The sequence below is a fragment of the Giraffa tippelskirchi genome, chromosome 6 (assembly GCF_054371585.1).
Source record: "Giraffa tippelskirchi isolate mGirTip1 chromosome 6, T2T-mGirTip1v1.2.pri, whole genome shotgun sequence".
Lineage (NCBI taxonomy): Eukaryota > Metazoa > Chordata > Mammalia > Artiodactyla > Giraffidae > Giraffa > Giraffa tippelskirchi.
This window is the reverse complement of record NC_137280.1, coordinates 95,214,107-95,233,631: the sequence shown is the minus strand read 5'-3', so window position 1 is coordinate 95,233,631 and position 19,525 is coordinate 95,214,107. Positions and strand designations below refer to the sequence as shown.

The 19,525-nt window shown below is 52.4% G+C and overlaps 1 protein-coding gene across 6 annotated transcripts in view; it reads right to left on the bottom strand.

The window, feature by feature from the left end:
- PTPRS (protein tyrosine phosphatase receptor type S) overlaps nucleotides 1-19,525 on the bottom strand; it is a 110,156-nt gene that overhangs the window by 72,129 nt on the left and 18,502 nt on the right. The window contains exon 1 of one of the 6 annotated variants that reach the window (XM_081499618.1): nucleotides 1,574-1,727. The exons of 4 other annotated variants lie outside the window; for them this stretch is intronic. The gene's annotated coding sequence lies outside the window, so the exon portion shown is untranslated. Of the gene's footprint in view, nucleotides 1-1,573; nucleotides 1,728-19,525 lie in introns of those variants that run through there. One more of the 6 variants, XM_081499621.1, reaches the window with a different exon arrangement.

The window sequence follows — 19,525 nt, the reverse complement described above, 5'->3', positions numbered from 1 at the left end:
ATCACCTTCTGGCTCACACAGGGATATTTGTGCACAATGTTCCCTCCACCCAGCACACCTTTTCCTCATTCTCCATCCAACCTCAGCCTTCACACCCATCCTCAGGTCTCAGTGGAGCTGTCACCTCCTCCAGGAAGCCTTCCTGGATACCCCAGGCAGGATCACAGCCCCCTCTGGACTGTCCCAGTACCAGTGTCTCCCATCATAGCTCTACTCCTGTCACAGACCTATCAACCTCCAGGATGGGACTCTTCTCCCCACTCTAGGAATGTGCGTTTATTAGATGCCTACTTAATGCCTGGCTCCATTTGACCCACGCCACTCCTGTGTTCACGTCCTTTTCAGAGAGGGAAACTGAGGCCAGAAGAAGCCACCATGTCAGCCGACATGGGCACAGCCCTGACATTCGCTCTTGGGTGTAGGGAAACTGCTCAAGCATTAAGAGATGGAGGGGAGGCTCAACGAGGGGCAGGCAGGGCTTGGAGGGCTGGGCCAGCCCCCCACAGGGCTGCCCCCTCCCCCAGGAAGCCCCTCTTGGGTAGGAATCTGGGAAGCAGGACTCTCTAGGCAATAAGGGGGGGGGGGTGTCCAACACAGCAGTGCAAAGCAACTATGTTTGTTGTTTTAGTCAGCCAGTCATGTCCAACTCCGCGACCCATGGACTATAGCCCATCAGGCTTCTCTGTCCATGAAAATTCTCAGGTAAGAATACTTGAGTGGGTAGCCATTTCCGTCTCCCGGGGGTCTTCCCAACCCAGGGATCAAACCCAAGTCTCCTATTTGGCAGGTGGATTCTTTACCACTGAGCCACCTGGGAAGCCCCCATAAAGCAACTATACTTCAATAATAAAATTCAAAAATTAAAACAAAACGGGGGGGGGGAGGATCCAGAGGCGTGGTAACTTAGGGACAAGGAGACAGGAATGGAGAGAGGGTCGGTGGGAGCTGATATACTTGCCTGACCCCTCAGTTTATTAAAGCCACCAAGACGCAGAGAATAAATCTGGAGTCCATAGGCCTGAGGGGCGCAGGGACAAACAGACAGAGGAAAACTTTCTGGGAGTTTTGGGGAGTGGCCAAGAGCAGGGATCCCAGCCACTTACGCCCCCACCCCCATCCCATCCCCGAAGTTCTGTCACCTCCTCTGCAGAAAGGAGAGAGTCCCCAGCGGGAAGGATGCCAAAGCCCCCTATCAGAAGCCCGCTATCAGAGCACCCCCTCCGCCCCGGCTGGGAGCGAAGGCTGCCGGGGCCTGGCTCCACCCCCAGGAGGTGGGAGAGGAGGTCGGGCTGGGGGCCAGGCGGGGGAGGGGACCCCACAGATCATAACGGTCTGGAGTTTTCCAAAGTAATAGACCAACCGGTCTGAATGGCGGAGGCGTGCCAGGCAGTGGTGGGCTCAAGGTGTCCCTGGTGGGTAACCAGGCCAGACCACACGCAGCGGGGGTGTGGAGGGAACCCGGAGGGTACCCCCCCCACCGCCCCCGTCTCGGGAGCCTGAGTAGGGACGAAGAAAGAGACAAGGCCCAGCGCAGACTGAGCCTCGAGGTGGAAGGGGGTCCAGACGCACTCACCCTGAGGCTCAGAGATCGGGGCCCGGGCCCCGCGCTGCCTCGGCCGGGCCGGCTGCAGCCCTTCCCTGGGTCCGCCCGGAGCGCCGCGCGCTGCGAGTACTCAGAGAGGCTGAGGCCCAGAGAGCTCGGCCTGGGGGCGGGGCGGGGCGGGACCATGGGCGGAGCCGGCAGGGGGCGGGCCCGGGGAGGGGGCTCCGGAGCAAACCTTGGGCGGGGCCCGGCCGGAAGTAGGGCGGGGGGACCAGTTGGGAGCCAGATCTGCGGGCACTGGAAGCCTCCGTGGATGGGGGTCCTGTGCCCGGAGGCCCCCAAGGAGGGCACCGTGTGCCCCCCTCCCGCAGTGTGCACAAACCCGAGGGGGCGCCCCAAGGGACACAGCTCAAGAACCTCCCTTTTGAAGGCCAGATGCCAGAGGGCGCCCCCTACCCTGCTCCTCTCTCCCTTCCAGGAGCTGATCGTGGCCATAGCAACGGATAAAGGGACTGGATGCTGGACAGGGCGTCAGAGAGGGCGCCCCAAACAGACCCAAATACAGGAGTCGAAGAAGGGGCAGAAAATCCCCTCCCAGTCTGGGTTGGATGGCAGAGGCCGCGCCCCCTACGAACACAGAAGCCCATAGGGTGGGGGAGGGGCGCGGGCACAAAGAGGCTTCCCTCCTGCTGGGAGTCCAGTAGGGGGCTGGGGGTGTTTGGGGGGCGGCGAACGGGAACACTATGGCACAGGCCCCCAACCGAGCCACAACCCTGGGGAGGGGGCGGAGAGCACAGGGCCAGATTGGAAACAGATGGGGCCACCGTGCCAAGCTCGAGACACCCGATCTGGAGGGGGAGGGGAAGACAGGGCAGGGGGGTGGGGAAGGAGGGGGTGGCCCCACCCAGGCAGCCAATCCCGGCCGGCGCTGCTGCCCCAGTGCGGGTTTGAAAACTCCGAGGGAGAGGCCGGGAATTCGGAGGCCCAGTAGGTCCTAGGAGCTTGGGGAAGTGGTCAGGGAGGGGAAAGAAGCCTGACAGAGACCATGGGCCGCTGCAGGGGGCCGGTTCCCCCAGCTGATCCCATTCCAGGAGAATTCCACCACTGATCCCAATGGGTCAGGACGACTCCCACAGCCAGCGTGTATCAAGATCTAAGTATACGCCAGGCCTGGTGACGACTCACATCACCCCACCGTCAATCATCCCCATTTTCCGAAGGGGTTAGGGAGGAACAGAGAGAAATGACCAAGGTCAGGAAGAGCAGGGATTCGAACCAAAGTTTGGGTCCAGCAGCTAAGCACCCTTACCCACGATGCTACAGAAGGCCTGGAGCCAGAAAATGACAAATCACTACAAAGGTAAAGCCCAGGGGTAAACAGCAGAGCTGAGACAGACAGGTCCCAGCCTCTAGAAGCTCACTGCCCAGTGGGACAAAGAACATGGGCTGTGATGGAGGGGTGCACAGGCAGCTGTGGGAGCCCGAGGGCCCCACTGTGGGCCCTTCTGCTAGGGACCTGGACTACTCACTTTCCAAGGTTGCCCATCCATGCCCTGCTAGGTCTACCCCCATCTCTCCCCAGCACCGAATGCACCCTCCCTAGGTGATCTGCCCGTTTTCGGGCCCTGCTTTTGCAAAACAGAGCATATAATTCCACTTCCCCTAGCACTGGGGAGCCATGCATTGGAAAGCCATGCACTGGAGTCTCCAAAACACAGGGCACATAGTAAGCACTCTGAACATCTACAGGCAAACTCTCCACCTGCCCCTTCTATATGGAACACATAGTAGGTGCTGCTAAATGAGAAATACTCTGACACCTCCTCTCCCCATAACCCTGGGAGGCCCATAGCTGATGCTTCATAGAGGTGGGACAGACACCTGGAAACCCAGCACCTTGTGGGAAGCACACAGGAGGTGCTCTGGGTCGACATGGGTGTGGAATCAAGCAGCAGAACCTCCCCCCTACCCCGGTGTGGTAGGGCACACAGTGGGCCCTCAGAGAATGTCCCCAGGAGCATGCTTTGCTTGCATCTACAGGCTGATGGTCCAGGCCAAGGGCTCATGCAGACCCTGGTTTGAATCCACATGACTTCAAGCAAGAACCTGCACCATTCCGGGCCTTGGTTTTCCTGTCCGAAATACAAAGCAGGCACACAACAGGCACCCGATGAATCCACGTCATCAGGCTGGGTGACCTGGGGCAGAAATGCCTGTCTCTGGGCTGCCCAAGCCTCAGGGGATGGTGGCTGTGGACGTGCCACCCCCTCCCAGGAAGGGACTACCCTGTCTGTGCCCTTGCCCGTGTCTCCCTGGAAATGACCTCTTGCTTCCAGGTGAAGGAGGTGACTACAGTGGGGTGGGAACACAGCCACCCCCTAGGTAGAGGTGGAGCCAGACAAGCCCTGCATCTGGCCTCCCTCAGCTGGGAGGCCCTGTCTGCTCAATGCCCTGAACAACCCCCCACCCCTACTTCCATCACAGCTCTGATCATCCCATATGTCAACTGTCTGGACACGGGTCTGTCTCTCCCACCAGACTGTGACCTCAGAGGACAGGGCTGGGTTTGTCTCTGCCTCGATCACAGTGTGTGCCCTGAGTCGGGTCCCCAGCACCCAGCAGGTTCTCAAGCAAACATTTCTGCAACAGCCAGGCTAGGTTCTTACCCAGAAGAGGATCCCCTCCAAGTTCTACATTCTCGCCAAGATGCTACACTGTGAGGTGCCCTCGTCCCAAAGCAGGGGTCTTCATCCACCCTTTTTTTATTTATCCATTTTTAAATTTATTTGGCTATGCCAAATCTTAGTTGCATTATGTGGAATCTTTAGTTGCAGAATGTGGAATCCAGTTCCCTGACCATAGATGGAACCTGGGCCCCTTGCATTGGGAACGTGGTGTCTGAGCCACTGAATCACCAGGAAACTCCCTATCTGCCCTCTTTTTAAAAATGTTTCTTTTTATTTATTTAATGAATTTATTTGCAGCAGGTCTTAGTTGCAGCACATGGGATCTTAGTTCCCTGACCAGGAATCGAACCCAGGCTGCTTGTATTGTGAGCATGAAGTCTTAGCCACTGGACCACCAGGGAAGTTCCTACGATGTGCCAGGCCTGGCTGGAGGCACTGGAGATGGAGCAGTGACCAAGACTGAGCAGGATCTCTGCCCTCATGATCCTGACGCTCCAGGGCAAGCAGTGGATGAGAAAGGAAAGAAAGAAAATACACTAGGGTAGTTGGTGCTAAGTGCTATGAAGATGAACAAAGTAGGGACTTTCCTGATGGTCCAGTGGTTAAGTCTCCATGCTTCCAATGCAGGGGCCCTGGGTCTAGTTCCCTGTTCTGGAAACTAGGATCCTACATTTGCCTCACGGTGTGGCCAAGTGGAAAAAAAAAGATGGACAAAGTGAGGGAAGAGGGGACATGTGGGGTGGGATGCAGTATTAAATAGGAGGGTCAGGGAGTGGGAAATCAACATTGAACAGTCTAAAAGAAATCAACCCTGAATATTCACTGGAAGGACTGATGCTGAAGCTCCAATACTTTGGCCATTTGATGCAAAGGGCCAACTCACTGGAAAAGACTCTAATGCTGTGAAAGACTGAGGGCAGGAGAAGAAGGGGGCGACAGAGGATGAGATGGTTAGATAGCATCATTTCACCGACACAAAGGACATTAATCTGAGCAAACTCGGGGAGATAGTGAAGGACAGGGAAGCCTGGTGTGCTACAGTCCATGGGGTTGCAAAGTTGGACAGGACTGAGGGAGGGAACAACAAGGAAGGGAGTGGGGAGGTGACATGTGAGTAAGACCCGAAGGAGGTGTTTAAGAGGAGTGATCCAGGCAGTGGGTACAGCACATGCAAAGGCCCTGGGGCAGAACAGTCTCTGGCATGGTGGAGGGACAGCAAAGAGACCCCTGTGGCTGGAGCAGAGTGAGTAAGGAGGAGAGAAGGAGGCAGTGAGGGGAAAAGGGCAGGTTGATGCAGGGCCTTAGGCTACCCTGAAGGAGGTGGGCATGCAGGAGGGCTGTAGGCAGAGGAAAGGTGGGATCTGACTCAGGTATTCCCAGATATCCTGTGGCTACTGCATGGAGGACAGACTGGGGGTGGGGGGGGAGCCGGAGAATCAGGGCAGAGGTGACTGCACTAGTTCAGACAAGCAATGAGGGAATTGATCAGGTAGATGCAGAGAAGTGGGGCAGCAGGGTGGGGTGGGGAGGGGTGTGGGCACATTTTGGATAGATTATGAAGGCAGAGCCAAGGACGTTTTCTAAAGGATTGCAAAGGATAAAGGGGTGCAAGTTAATGAAGGGACTCAGGATGATTACCTTGAGCACTCTGGCCTGAACACGCTGAAGGCTAGAGCTGCCACCTCCGGGAAGCTTCCCTGACTGCTCGGCCCACCCAGTGCCCCTGAGGGCTGACCCCAGGCGGGAGCCCACAAATCAGTTGCTACATCCTCTCTATATACACAGGAGGCCGCTGTCCTTGGGATGCAGCCTGGGGCTAAATCACGTCAGCTCATGCAGCTGGGACATTTGGGGGGTAATTTTTTTTCAAAATAACTTTTCTTCTAATTATAAAATAGGCTCGTGCAGCAGAAAATTAGGGGAAATCAGCATGAAGAAGAAAATAAAAATTGCCCACAATCCACCCCTCTCCTGGAGAAGAACGGTTAGCATGTGGTCATTTTCATTCATTCTTTCCAGAAACACTTACTGAGCACCTACTGTGTGCTGGGTCACTGAGGACACAGCAGTAGGACAAACAGCACCCCCCCATCCCCTTACCCGGCCCCACCCCCGTGGCTCACAGATAAGAGGAAGAGATAGATACGCACCGAGAAACAAACATCATCACTAACATAAGGCCAGAAGTACTGAGAGGTTGGAAAAAGAAAACAAAATGAAGTGTAAGGCTCTAGAAAGATGGAGGGGTCTGGGGAAACCTCTCAGAAAGACCTTGACAGACAAACTGCTATGGGAAAAGAGTTTCAGGCGAGGAGCAGCGAGTACAAAGTCCCTGAGGCTGATTGCCTCTTTCTGGTCTTTCTCAGATGGGTACACAGAGATCACCATTATGAAATCATCTGCCAGGGTCCAGCCCGCAGAGTTTAACAGGTCTTCACTCGTTCTCCAGTATAAACAACAGAAAAGGACCTAGTCAGACCAAGCTGTGACATCCCTCATTTCCAAGAAGAGGGTGAGTCCCTTGGGATGGTCAAAAACCTTTGAGACCTGCCCTGATGTGCCCACCCAGGTAAACCTGCACCCTGGGGACTTCCCTGGTGGCCCAGTGGTTAAGAATCTGCATTGCAATGCAGAGAACGTAGGTTCGACCCCTGGTCTGGGATGATCCCACATATGCTGAGAGCAACTAAGTCCACTCACTTCAGCTACTGAGCCCGCAAGACACTAGAGGAGTCCGTGTGCCGCAACTAAAGATCCTACATGACGCAGCGAAGACCCCGCGTGCTGCAACTAAGACCCGATGTGCTGTGCTAAGTCACCTTGGTCGTGTCTGACCCTTTGTGATCCCCTGGACTATAGCCCACTAGGCTCCTCTGTCCATGGGATTCTCCAAGCAAGAATACTGGAGTGGGTTGCCAAACCCAATGTAGCCATATAAATAAATATTTAAAAAACCCCACAAAACTGCACCCTGGACATTCTCAGGCAGGACCCCCCACTCCCAATCATTTCCCTGACTTCACATTTGGGACCAAAATTTCTGAAAATTTCATTTAAGGGCAACCACCAAACTCCACGCACTTGGCTTTGGGAGCAAGAGAGAAACTGGTTGGGCAGCTTCCTGCTTTCTCAGGCTTTGGGGCTCCCGGGCCCCAGGTTGCCCAATGGGCCCCTCCCCACCCAGCTCAGCATTCATGCCCTGGGGCAGCAAGCGTGTGTCGACCAGCCCGGTGTCCGCCTCACCCACACTGGCATCATGGCCCTGGCGCCGTTTCTGCCTGCCAGTCACACCACAGTGAGCACGCTACCTGCCACAGGTACGCAGCACCTCCTCATCTGCCTTTTTCATCTTCTGGTTGCCCCAGGCCTAACTACCATCCCCTCCTGGAAAAAGCCGGGATGCTTTCAGGTGCAGCTGGGTCCAGCAAACCTGCTCTTCCCTGTGTCCTTCCCTGCTCAGCGGATGGGAGCTCTGTCCTTCCAGAGGCTCGGGCTAGAACCCAGGGACTGACTCTGACTCCTCTCCTTCCCTCACCACCATGTGCTGCTGGTCTGGAAATGCTCTCAAGTCTCTCTCCAGATGCCCTTCCCATCCTGTCTAGCCCTCATCAGTACCCACCTGGACCAGTCACCCCTGTCCTGGTTCCTCAGCTCTACCCTTTACTCCACACAATCTGTCCCCCTCCACAGTAGCAAGAGGGCGCCAGTAAGTACCTGAATCAGCTCCCATTCTTCCTCCGCTCCAACCCTCTAGGCTCCCACCTCCCTCCAGCAAAAGCCCAAGTCCTGCCCAGCTGCCTACAAGGCCCTTCAGGACCTGCCCTGTCCCCTCCCTGCCCTCTCCTCCTCCCTCTCTCCCCCTCGCTCACTCTTCTCCAGCCACGGGCCCCCTCATTGTTCCTCCAACTCCCCAGGCACAGTCCTGCCCCAGGGCCTTTGCACATACTGGTTTCCTCTGTCTGAAACACCCTTCCCCCACATTTTCACAGCTGTTTCCTTCTGTCGACTCAGGTCTTCCTCAAACATTGCATCCTCAGAGAAGAACTGATCACCATGGTTGATCACTGCCACTCAGGTACCACCTCCGTCAGCCTTTATCACATATTCATTCTCTAGCTTTTTTTTTCTTGGGGGGGGCACTTATTTTCATCTGAAATTTATCTACTTCTCATTTACTGTCTAGATTTGTGCTGTCTGATAAGGAACCACCAGTCATATGTGACTAAATTAAAATTTTAAAAAATTAAACAAAATTCAAAAACCAGTTCCTCGGTCACACCAACTGTGTTTCCAGTGTGGTTCGTGGCCACAGGACTGGCACAGACATCACATATTTCTCTCAGCACAAAAAGTTCTGTGGACAGCTCTGCTGGAAGTGGTGGGAACTGGGAGGGTGAGGCCAGGTCAGTTTCAGTCACTGCTGGGTCCTAGTGCCTGGCATGCAGTAGGCACTCAATAAAAGGTTTCTGAATGAAAGAATAAACTAATGGCTAAGAGGCCTTGCAAAGTCTGGAGGGGCTGATGTACAGCACTGGCAGAGGTCAGCAGGTACCATCTACAGCCACAAATCCACACAGCTCAATCTGAACTTGGGTCTACTTGGCTTCCACCCCAAGCACCCTCTGGGGGCTGCTGCTCTGGTCCCGAGGGCAGAAATTTGTGAAAAGCTGCTCCAACCACAGCCAGACTCCACTCTGCAGCCAGGTGCCAATGTGCTGACTCAGTCAGAGGTGGGGGTGGCAGGGGTAGCACCCCTGCCAGGCACCCCATGGCCCACTTTGAACCAGCTCTGGCCGCCTTAATATATCTGGCCACATCCTCATCCTGCCTCTGTACCCGCCAGGTCCCCAGTGGGGATGTGTATGGCATTTCCCCCTCAAATCTTCAGTCTTGTTCCCGACTTTTGCCACATCCCAATAACCCTCATTAAATCTTTCATTCAACTGGCTCATGCCATTCTCTTAAACTAATTTACTTTAGAAACTAAGTCTCTAATGCACAGCTCTAACTGCCTAGCCTTGAAAGCCACCAGAAAATTATTACAATGAAACTACGCGTCGAGTTCTTCCATTTTCCCTGGATACTGTTGCTAAACCCAGCAGCACAAGGGGATTTGGTTATGGAGAGATTGGCAGGTATTGGTTTTAAAGATCACCCTGTACCCGACTGAGACTTTCTTCTTGACCTGTTACTGACTGAAAGTAGAGTTACTGCTGGTCCGTGTAGCTCTGTGCCACCAGATGCTTCCTCCATGGGTCACCCCCAAAAAGCCTCATCCTGGTGGCAGGTCCCTCACTTTCAGACTCACGGCCCAGAGAAGGCAGGAGCCCTAGGTTCTTGTCCCATCTCAGTCCCCAGGGAGCTGTGTGGCCTTTAGCAAGTTCTTGCCCCTCTCTGGGTCTCTGTGTCCCCACCTGTGCAGAGGACAATTGGGTTTTTGGTGCTGGGGACTGATTTTGGTGGGGTCAAGGCCTTTGATGATCAGAGAAACTGAGGCACTGGCCAGAGAGATGCCCAAGACAGGGCTTCATGCAGCATTTGACCGACTTGCCTCATGAGGGTGGGACCCAGCCTTGGTCACTGCTGAAATCCTAGCCATCTATCCTGTACCAGACCCTATTCTGAGTTTTGGGGATGCAGCAGGAACCAGGGCAGACAACCTCCCAGGGTTTCTCTTCTAGGGAGGGAGACAGATGGAGGCAGCCATGCAAAGATGGGGGTGGGGAGGGAATTCTGAGTAGAGGACACAGCACTATAAAGGTCCTGTGGTAGGAATGAATACACTAAGCTCTGGGGAAAGAGAGGGAGATGGGATTAGAGGAGTAAGGTGAGGGGATGTGATGTGAAGAATGAACATATTGTAGCATGAACGATTATCATACTTCCGTAACAATTCTTTCACATATGCATTTAAAGAGCACCTGCTGCATACCAGGCTCCAGGCTGAGCACTAGAGACACAAGATGACCCAAGCAGTCCTGGCCCAGCATTAGGAAGTTCACAGGCTACAGGGGAGGCAGACAGGGGGCTCTGGCAGTTAAGAGACCAGAGATGTGATGAGGAGTGCATCTGGCATGGGGGTGGGGAGGGCTTCTAGGAGGAGGTGATATCTAAGATGTGAAGGAAGAGGGGAACTGGGAGAAGAAATCTAAGTGGCACTGGACTGAATGGGAAGAAGTGGGAATAGGAACCTCGGGCCAAGTCCTACCTCACAGGTGAGAAGCCTGAGGAGCCAGGGGGCTGATGAGGGGGATGGGACGGCAGAGCTGGAGTCCCTGCTTGACCCAGCTATGAGCTCAGGTGTGGGCATGACCTCCCTGGGCAGCTCCCCAAGTTCTCAAGTCCTGGGTGACTGGGAGGCGGGGCAAGGTGACATCTTTAGACAGGGGTTGGGCCCAGGTCCCAACCCCACCCTTCTCCAAGACTTCAGAATGCTCTTTAAGGCTTAGTATGGGGCAAAGCTGAAGTTCCAATAATTTGGCTACCTGATGCAAAGAGCTGAATCATTGGAAAAGACCCTCATGCTGGGCAAGATTGAGGGCAAGAGGAGAAGGGGACGACAGGGGATGAGATGGCTGGATGGCATCACTGACTCAATGGACATGAGTTTGAGCAAACTCTGGGAGATGGTGAAACACAGGGAAGCCTGGCATGCTGCAGTTCATGGGGTCACAAAGAGTCAGACACGACTGAGTGACTGAACAACAAACAACAATGGGGGAAAGCACTCTAGACCAAGCCAGGCACAGAGTAGGCACTCAATGAGCACTCTGGCTCTTACTCCTGGCTCTTCCTGTGGGCCAGGCATCCATGAAGCAGCTCACTGAATCACCTCAAAGACTGGGGTTACTGTTCTCCCCATTTTTCAGTTGGAGGAACTAAGGTCTGGAGGTTGGGCTCATATTCTCACCACTAGAAAGTGGCAGAACTAGGACTTGAACACAGGCTGGTTCTCACCTCCTCCCTTTGCCCCCACCCATCCATCCAGGCCTTGGCTTCCCTTCTTCCTGCCTAACTGGAGGTCACCCAGTCCTGGAATTTGTAGCATCTTGAACCTAGCCCATCTGTGACTTTGTAGCTCACATGTGGGCGGGGATTGGTGGCCTCAGGGAGGCATAAAGATGGACCTCTGGCTCCCAGATATATCAGGTATTATGATTAATAATTAATTATTCCAGGACTTCCCTGGGGGTCCAGTGGCTAAGAATCTGCACTCTCAACGCAGGGGGCCCAGGTTCAACCCCTCCGTTAGGGAACTAGATCCCACGCACCACAACTAAAAATCCTGAAGTGTGACAACTAAGATTCCTATGCAGCCAAAGAAATAAATAAATATTTTTTAAAAATAATTAATTATTCCCCAGCAAGCAGTGCTCATCTGGGAGCCATGATGGAGGGGGTGCAGGCAGGGGTTTGGACTCAGCAATTGTCCCAGGAGATCTCACCTCCGGGCCTTTGCACTCTCCATTCGCCTGCTGGGAACACTCTTTCCTATAAAATCCACCTGTCTCCCTCACCACCTCTGTTCAAATCTCACTTTTTTTTTTTTCTGGCAGGCACTGGGCTCTTAGTTCCCAGGCCAGGGATCGAACCCGCCCCTTGTATTAGAAACACAGAGCCTTAACCACTGGACAACCGGGGAAGTCCCTCTCAAATGTCACTTTTTCAGTGAGGTCTTCAGGGACACTCTTTTGAAAATTCTGCCTCCCACTCTCTGGGCCCTCCCCAGTCCCTTGGAATTTTTCCCCCTTAGAGCAAACCACCACTCTCTGACTTTTTATGTGGGTTTTATCTGTGCTTTGTTTATTCTCCGGCTCCCCAACTGGAGTGATAGCTGCAAGAGGGCAGGAGATTTGTTCTTTCAAATTCCTCCCGCTGAGGACAGGAAGCAGCTGGTGTGTGGCAGATGCAAAGCTTTGTGGACGGGAGAGCCCCTCTTATCTGCTCCTAGAAGCAACCTCCATTGCTGGTTTGTGTCAATCTCTGCATATCTCTCCCAAGCAGTTACAGACCAAAAGTAACACCAGAATACAGAGTGGTTTTTTCTTCTGTGAAATTGTATCATCTTGTATCATTTCCCAGCATTCCTCCTTCTTTCAAAAGACACTGTATCTACTGAGCACACTCATCCCTAGACACTTCCCCTCCTGTGTATAATCTTCCATTACAAGGTTATTACAATCCCCTGTTGATGGACACCTAGGTTGGCTCCACTTTTTATTTCTTCCTCAGTCTCGACCAATGCCTGTGAATCTTTCTGTCCACATCTTCCACATCTCAGTGCAGAGAGATGGGCAGTTGGAGGGTCTGCACCTTCCCTTTGGACCTGCTAACATCACTTCTAGGAGTTTTTCTGAAAAACACATCCCCGTGAAATGGCATGTGTAGAAAATCCTCATGGCAAAAGACTTGAAACAACCTAAGTGCCCAACAATAGGGGATTGGTTAAATAGATAGTGGTGCAAGGGACCAAATAATGCCACAAAAGATTGCCATCTTTTAGTATTATGAGACTAGTATCACAGCTGTGAAAAGGAAGATAGAGCCAGTTGTATAGTTATGAAATCACTTTTAAGATACATTTTTTTTAAGAGAGAGGAAAAACAACCCCAAAGTATGGGACAGCTTTTAAAAGATGCTACCATTTGGTTAAACCAGGGAACATAAATCTACCTGCCTACTGAATGTTCACTGAAGATGTCTAGATAACTGTGCTGTCCAAAACTGTGGCCACGGGCCACATGTGGCTGTTTACATTTAAATGGAATAAAATGGAATAAAATTTAAAAGTTGAGTCTTCATTTGCACTAGCTACATTTCCAATGCTCAACAGCACATGTGGCCAGAGGCTATTTTATTAGAAAGCTATCACCAGAAAGTGTTTCTAAAATTGTACAAAAGTTCTGCTAGACAGTGCTAATACAGAGCAGGGGCCAACAAGCTACAACCCAAGGACCAAATCCGGCCCCCTGGCTGTTTGTGTCAATAAAGCTTTATTGGCACCCAGCCAGCGCCATTCATTCACGTATTGTCTCTGGCTGCTTTCATGCTACAACAGTAGCACTGAACAGTATTGATGGAGACTGCTGAAAAGATTTACTATCTGGTCCTTTACAGAAAAAGTCTACCAACAGCTGTCCTAGCAGGAGACTGGTGGCTACTTCTGGTGAAGGAGAGGGGAGGAGAGCTGCAGATAGGAGGGGAGTGGTGGTAGAGAGACTCTCCCCTGTGTATTCTTCTGTACATCCTCCATTATAGCTCACATGTATGTGTTAGCTGGCCAGAAAATAAAAATAAAAGATGGTGAGAAGTAGCCATGCTGATTTATTCTCCTGCTGATGACGCCCAGGGGTCCCCCTCCCATTTCCAATCTGGAAATCATCAAGCTTCATACATTTTTGCCAAGCGGATGGGCAAGAAATGGATCTTGTTGTTTTAATCTGCATCTCCTGGGCAAGAGATGAGGAATCTTTAAATATGAATACATGCTTATCTACTCATCCATCAGACCTCCAACTCTGAAAAGCCAGGGATCCCGTTGATCTCAGTCACCGTAGCATCCCAGCACCCGCACGGGGCCAGCCAAACAGCTGGAGCCCAATAAATGTGTGCCAAGTGGATGAATGAGGGCCTGAGGGAACAGGGCCCAGGGCTGGGGCTGTATTACAGGCCAGGGATCACTGGGGACAGCAGTGGGCATCGAACACCAAGCCTAGCTCCTCCAAGGCAGGCTCACCAATGGACCCAGGGCAAGCCTGGCTCCCAAGCAGGCCAGAGCTGGCAGCCCCGTGGGCAGGAGCCTGGGGACACCCTTTCTGGGGATGGTGGTGGGGAACCTCGGGCTCCAGGCAGGAGAGAGATTATATATTCATCAGAATCTTAAACAAAAGCCCCGCGGCCGCCTGTCAGCAGGCTCTGGCTTTTATGGTAATCGGCGATGAATTACCCACAATGCCTGGCCAAGCGCAAGTGGTTCTTGGCCCAGATCCTAAACTAATTTTTATATGTTCGTGTGTATATAATTTCGCTCACTCCCTCCAGTCCCACTTCCATCATTAGTGGAAGCATCGGGGGAAGGGTGAGGGGAGGGAGCAGAGGGAACCCTGGATGTAAAAGCAGAGGGTGCTTATCAAGACCCCCCTCCCCTCCCCGGGCTTGCCTGGCACCAGGCCCTGGACTCAGTGCCTGTGGAGGTGGGAGATGAGTGCCAAGCTGGAGCCAAGGGGAGTCTGGAAACCACCAAGAACCAAAGCTGGCAGCCCTGGCGGGTGGAAAACGCCCAGAGAAGAAGAGAGAGGAGCAAGGTGGGGAGGATGTGTGGGCCCAGGAATGCTGAGCCACAGGCTGTGCAGCCTGCATCAAGCGCCCTAACCACTCTGGGCTTCAGCTTCTTGGTGTGTGAACCAGGCCTCCTTTGTATCTTGAACTGGAGGCTTCTAGTGAATATCTGCCTTTCTGCCCCAAGAGCCCCAGTGGAGCTTGGAGCTGGGCAAAGCCCCAGCCCCATCTAAGCCCAAAGGTATAGCTGGCTGTGCTCTAAATGCTTTGTACATATTAACTCATTTCACTGCTGCCTTCTGTTACCATCCCCATTATACAGATGGGGAAACTGAGGCTGAGAAAAGGCTGTGCCACTGGCTTGTTGGTGGCAGGGGACACCAGCCCCACATCACACCCACAGGCTGACTTCGGAGCCACCAGCTCCAGGAGGCCTCCTCCAAAACCTGCAGAGAAGCACTTCCTTTGCTTCTGGAAACCTTAGTGTATGTTAACACAAGGGTCCCCATGTCTGTCCTTCCCCGTCCTTGCAGATGCGCAGGCCAGAGATCTGAGAGTTATCCTCCATTTCTCTCAACCCCACCCTGCACCCACTGCTTGGCCAATCTACCAGCTCTTACAAAAAAAAAAAAACAACTCTCCAGAATCCACCCACTTCTTCCCCCTTCCCTGCCTCCATCTGGTCCAGCCCCATCATTGCTCACCTGGGCAAGCACAGTTACTCCCACCTGGTCCCCAGTGCCCGCAGTGGCAAAAGGGTACCCATGAGCACCTGAGTCAGGCTCTGTTCCCTCCTCTGCTCACAGCCCCTCTACAGGGTTCCCACCTCCCTAGGGGTAATAGCCCAAGTACTGCCAGGGCTCACAAAGCCTGGCACAACCAGCCCTGTCCCCTCCCTGTCCACCCCTCTTCCTCCTTCTCCCTCACTCTGCTCCAGCCACTCAGGCCTCCTTGCTGTTCCTTCAACACACCAGGCATGGTCCTGCCCCAGGGCCTTTGCACAGCAATTCTCTCCCTGTCCTCCAGGGAACAACTTTACCCCAGATCTTCTCATAATTCACTCTCATTTCCTGCTGGTCTTCACTGAAAGATCACCTCCTCAGAGAGACCCTGCCTTGATTCCATAGTTAAAATAGTTCCTTCCTTATCATCCACCCCTTCTCCTGGCTCTGTATTTAATAAATAATCTATTCATTTGTGTATTGGTCTTCTCCCTGCTACACTTGACAGAGGCAGGGCTTTGTCTTCTGTGTTCTTCACCACTCTATTCCCAGCACCTTGGCAGGGCCCAGCACATAGTAGATGTTCAATAAATAGATGAATCTCTAGATTGCCGCCCCACCCCCACCCCCCCGCAGTAGGATTCTGAACCCAGAGGAGGCACTATGATTGTTTTCTCAACACTCAGAAGCTTTTCTTGGGGTCTGAAAGAAAATTTTAGATCTGAAACTGTGGGGGGCTTCTGCAACTAGTCCAGTGGCAGCAGCTAAAGAATAAAAACATCCATTCCACTAAACCATTCAGAAGCCTGCACGCACTCGCTAGTGGCTGAGGCAGAGATTATAGACACTCTGTAGGGTGCCCAGGTGAGATCCAGCAAATACTAAGATGTGCATGCCAGAGGACTTCCCTGGTGGCCCAGTGGTTAAGAATCCACCTTCCAATACAGGGGGCTTCCCAGGTGGTGCAATGGTAAAGATCTGCCTGCCAGTGCAGGAGATGCAAGAGCCGGGGGGTTGATCCCTGGGGGCGGCAAAGTCTCTTGGTGAAGGAAATGGCAAACCACTCCAGTATTCTTGCCTGGGAAATTCCATGGACATAGGAGCCTGGTGGACTACAGTCCATGGCATCGCAGAGTTGGATGCAACTGAGCGCACGCGCACACATTCCAATGCAGGAGACATAGGTTCGATTCCTGGTCGGGGAACTAAGGTCCCACGTGCCATGTGGGCAACTAAGTCTGTATTCTGCAACTACTGAGTCCATGTACCACAATCAGAGAGCCCACATGCCACAACTAAGGAAAACACAACACAGCCCAATAAACAAATGTAAATAATTATTTTTAAAAATGTGAATTCCCCACAGAATCTCTTACTGGTGCTTGAAACCTGTGCATGAAAAGCACTGCAGCTTATCTCACGGGAAAGTGAAAGAGAGGGGTGGATGGGCATGACCATCAGGAGGGGAGTGGGCATGCCAATAGCATAGTACACAGCCCAGAAAAAAGCAGGCGAAGGCTTCATACATACTGCATCTGTGTGAAAAAGAAGAGCACGGAACAGTGGGCATAGGGTGTGTGAACAAGGTTGGAAGAGCCCAAGAGACCTAGCTTTGCTAATGTTGAAATAACAGGACTTCTCTGGTGGTCCAGTGGTTAAGAGTCTGCCTGCCAATGTAAGGGGACATGAGTTCTATGCCTGGTCCAAGAAGATTCCACATGCTGCAGGGCAACTACGTCCGTGCACCACAACTACTAAGCCCACATGCCCTAGAGCCCAGGCTCCACAACAAGAGAAGCCACCACAAAGAGAAACCTGTGCACTGCAAGGAAGAGTAGTCCTTGCTTGCCACAACTAGAGAAAGCCCACGTGCAGCAGAGAGACCCGGAACAGCCACAAAAGAAAGAATAACAGTAATAATAACACTTGTTAATATTTTAAGACACACATCTCACCTAATTCTCTCCCTTTTACAGAGGAGGAAACTGAGTCTCAGAGAGGTCAGGCCACTTACTCAAAGTCACACAGCTTGGAGGTGGCAGAGGGAGGATATGAGTGCAGGTCACCCGGTAGCCCCAGAGCCTGGCCTAGATTGAGGTGACAAAGCTGGCTTGCAGCTCAGCTCAACACCGAGTATACAGTAAGTGTCCCATAAATGCCACGGAGATGCCCAAGGGCAAAGGGAACACAGGCAGAGACCATGCTCAGGCAGAAACAGTGAATTTCCGAGCAGTGGATCAGGTGTTCGCTAGGGAGAAGGGATGAGGGCTTGAGCAATCAATTCGTTTGATCCTGGGAGCCGGGCATTGGGGAGTGAGACGGCTGGCTCTGAAGAGAACAATTGGCTGCCAATCTCATTTCCTCCTGTGACAGAGATGGGCAGGCCTGGCCGGGACTCACGGCTGGCACAAAGCCAGGGCCAGTGGGGACCTCCCCACCTGTCACCCATGATGTGTTCATCAAGAGCGAGGGGAAAGTCATAACCATCCAGGGTGGGAGGCTGGAGGGCTGGTGCAAGGGCTCCTTTTGGGTGGGGAGGGGAGACCCTGGCCCAAAGTCAATGTGGCTCCTGGGAAACCTTTCCTCCTCTCTGTCTCAGCTGAACCAACTCACCATCCAACCCATGCTTACGGAGAATCATACGGCATGAGATCCAAGACCATGAGTTTGACATGAGTTTGGTCCCAGGCTCTGCTCCTTGCTTACTCTGTGACCTTAAGTAAGTCATTTCCCTTCTATGAATCTCTATTTCCCTGTCTGTAAAGTGGAGTCATCATCACCTGGCTTGGCACAACCACCCTAAGCCATGGGTTTTAGATTCAGAGCAACCCAAGTCTGAATCATGGTTTAACCTCCACGCTAGGTGGCCTTGGGCAAGCAGTTTAAGCAATCTGGGTTTGCTTTTGTCTTTCCCAGACTAGGAAAATGGCAACCCATGACAGTCTGCTTTTCAGCTTCCCTGGTGGCTCAGTTGGTAGATTCCACCTGCAATGCAGGAGATGCGGGTTTGATCCCTGGGTTGGGAAGATCCCCTGGAGAATGTAATGGCAACCCAGTCCAGCATTCTTGTCTGGGAAATCTCACGAACAGAGGAGCCTGGCAAGTTACAGTTCATGAGATTGCAAGAGTCAGATACAACTTAGCAACTAAACCACCACCAGTCTGCTTTTCTTCATCTTTAACAAGGAGTTAAAGAGTCCTTGTCTGAGCTCCTGGATCAAGCCATGCCTGAAGATGGTATGTTCTACATCAATTCATTTCCTTTTTTTCAAACTGAAGTCAGTTTGATTTGGGTTTCTCTTCTTTTCAAGCTGCCTGCCCACTGTGCATCTGAGGACAGAGCCTCCTTAGGAGCAGGACACGGAGCTGAGGATAACCTTCAAGGTTATCCCTGCTCAACAGTCAACCTGCTGATGAACTTCAAACAGACCCAAACCTCTGGGTCTCAGGTCTCTCAGAATGCAGATGCTAGAATGCAATACCCACAAGGCATCATCCAGATCTGGGACTGAGGGCAGTGCCTGTTTACTGAGCACCTACCTCGTGTCCGCTAACTGGCTGCCTATTATGGATCCACTGGTCTAACATCTACCACAATCCATTTAGTGAGCACCTACAATGTGCTGGGCCTCATGCAAGACACAGGATTTAACTGCTCCACCTTGAGGGCTCACAGTGACTTCACAAGGGGAGTCTTCGCCCATGCTGTTCTCTCTGCCTAGAACATCATTCCCTCCTATCTCTGCCCAGGTAACTCCTACTCAATCACCACATCTCAGATTAGTTTCCACCCCCTCCAGGAAGCCTTTCCTGACCTCCTCTCCCATTGTTCATTCTTGGAGACTTTTATCTTCTCTCCCTCTTTCTCATCCAAATTCCAGATCTGACGATCTCTGTATTGAATTGAGTTTAAGCTGCATCACTATTTTACGTGTCAGTAAGAAAGAAAAAATGCTACCAATTAAACTGAACATAACTGCTTGCCTTTTTTTTTTTTTTTTTTTGCCATACCAGGCAGCATGCGGGATCTTAGTTCCCCAACCAGGGATTGAACCAATGTCCCCTGCAGTGGAAACACAGAGTCTTAACTACTGGGCCACTAGGGCAGTCCCTAGACACAACTTTCTTATCACACAGAATTATCATTTGACAGCAACTGAATGGGTTTTTTTAGACTTCTTTGGACCATAGACTCAGATCACCTTTCTCTCCTGAACATAAGTGGAAAGTGTAAGTAAAATATATGTACAAGTTTTCCTAAAACACCCCTGGTTCCAAGCCCAGGTCTTCTGAAT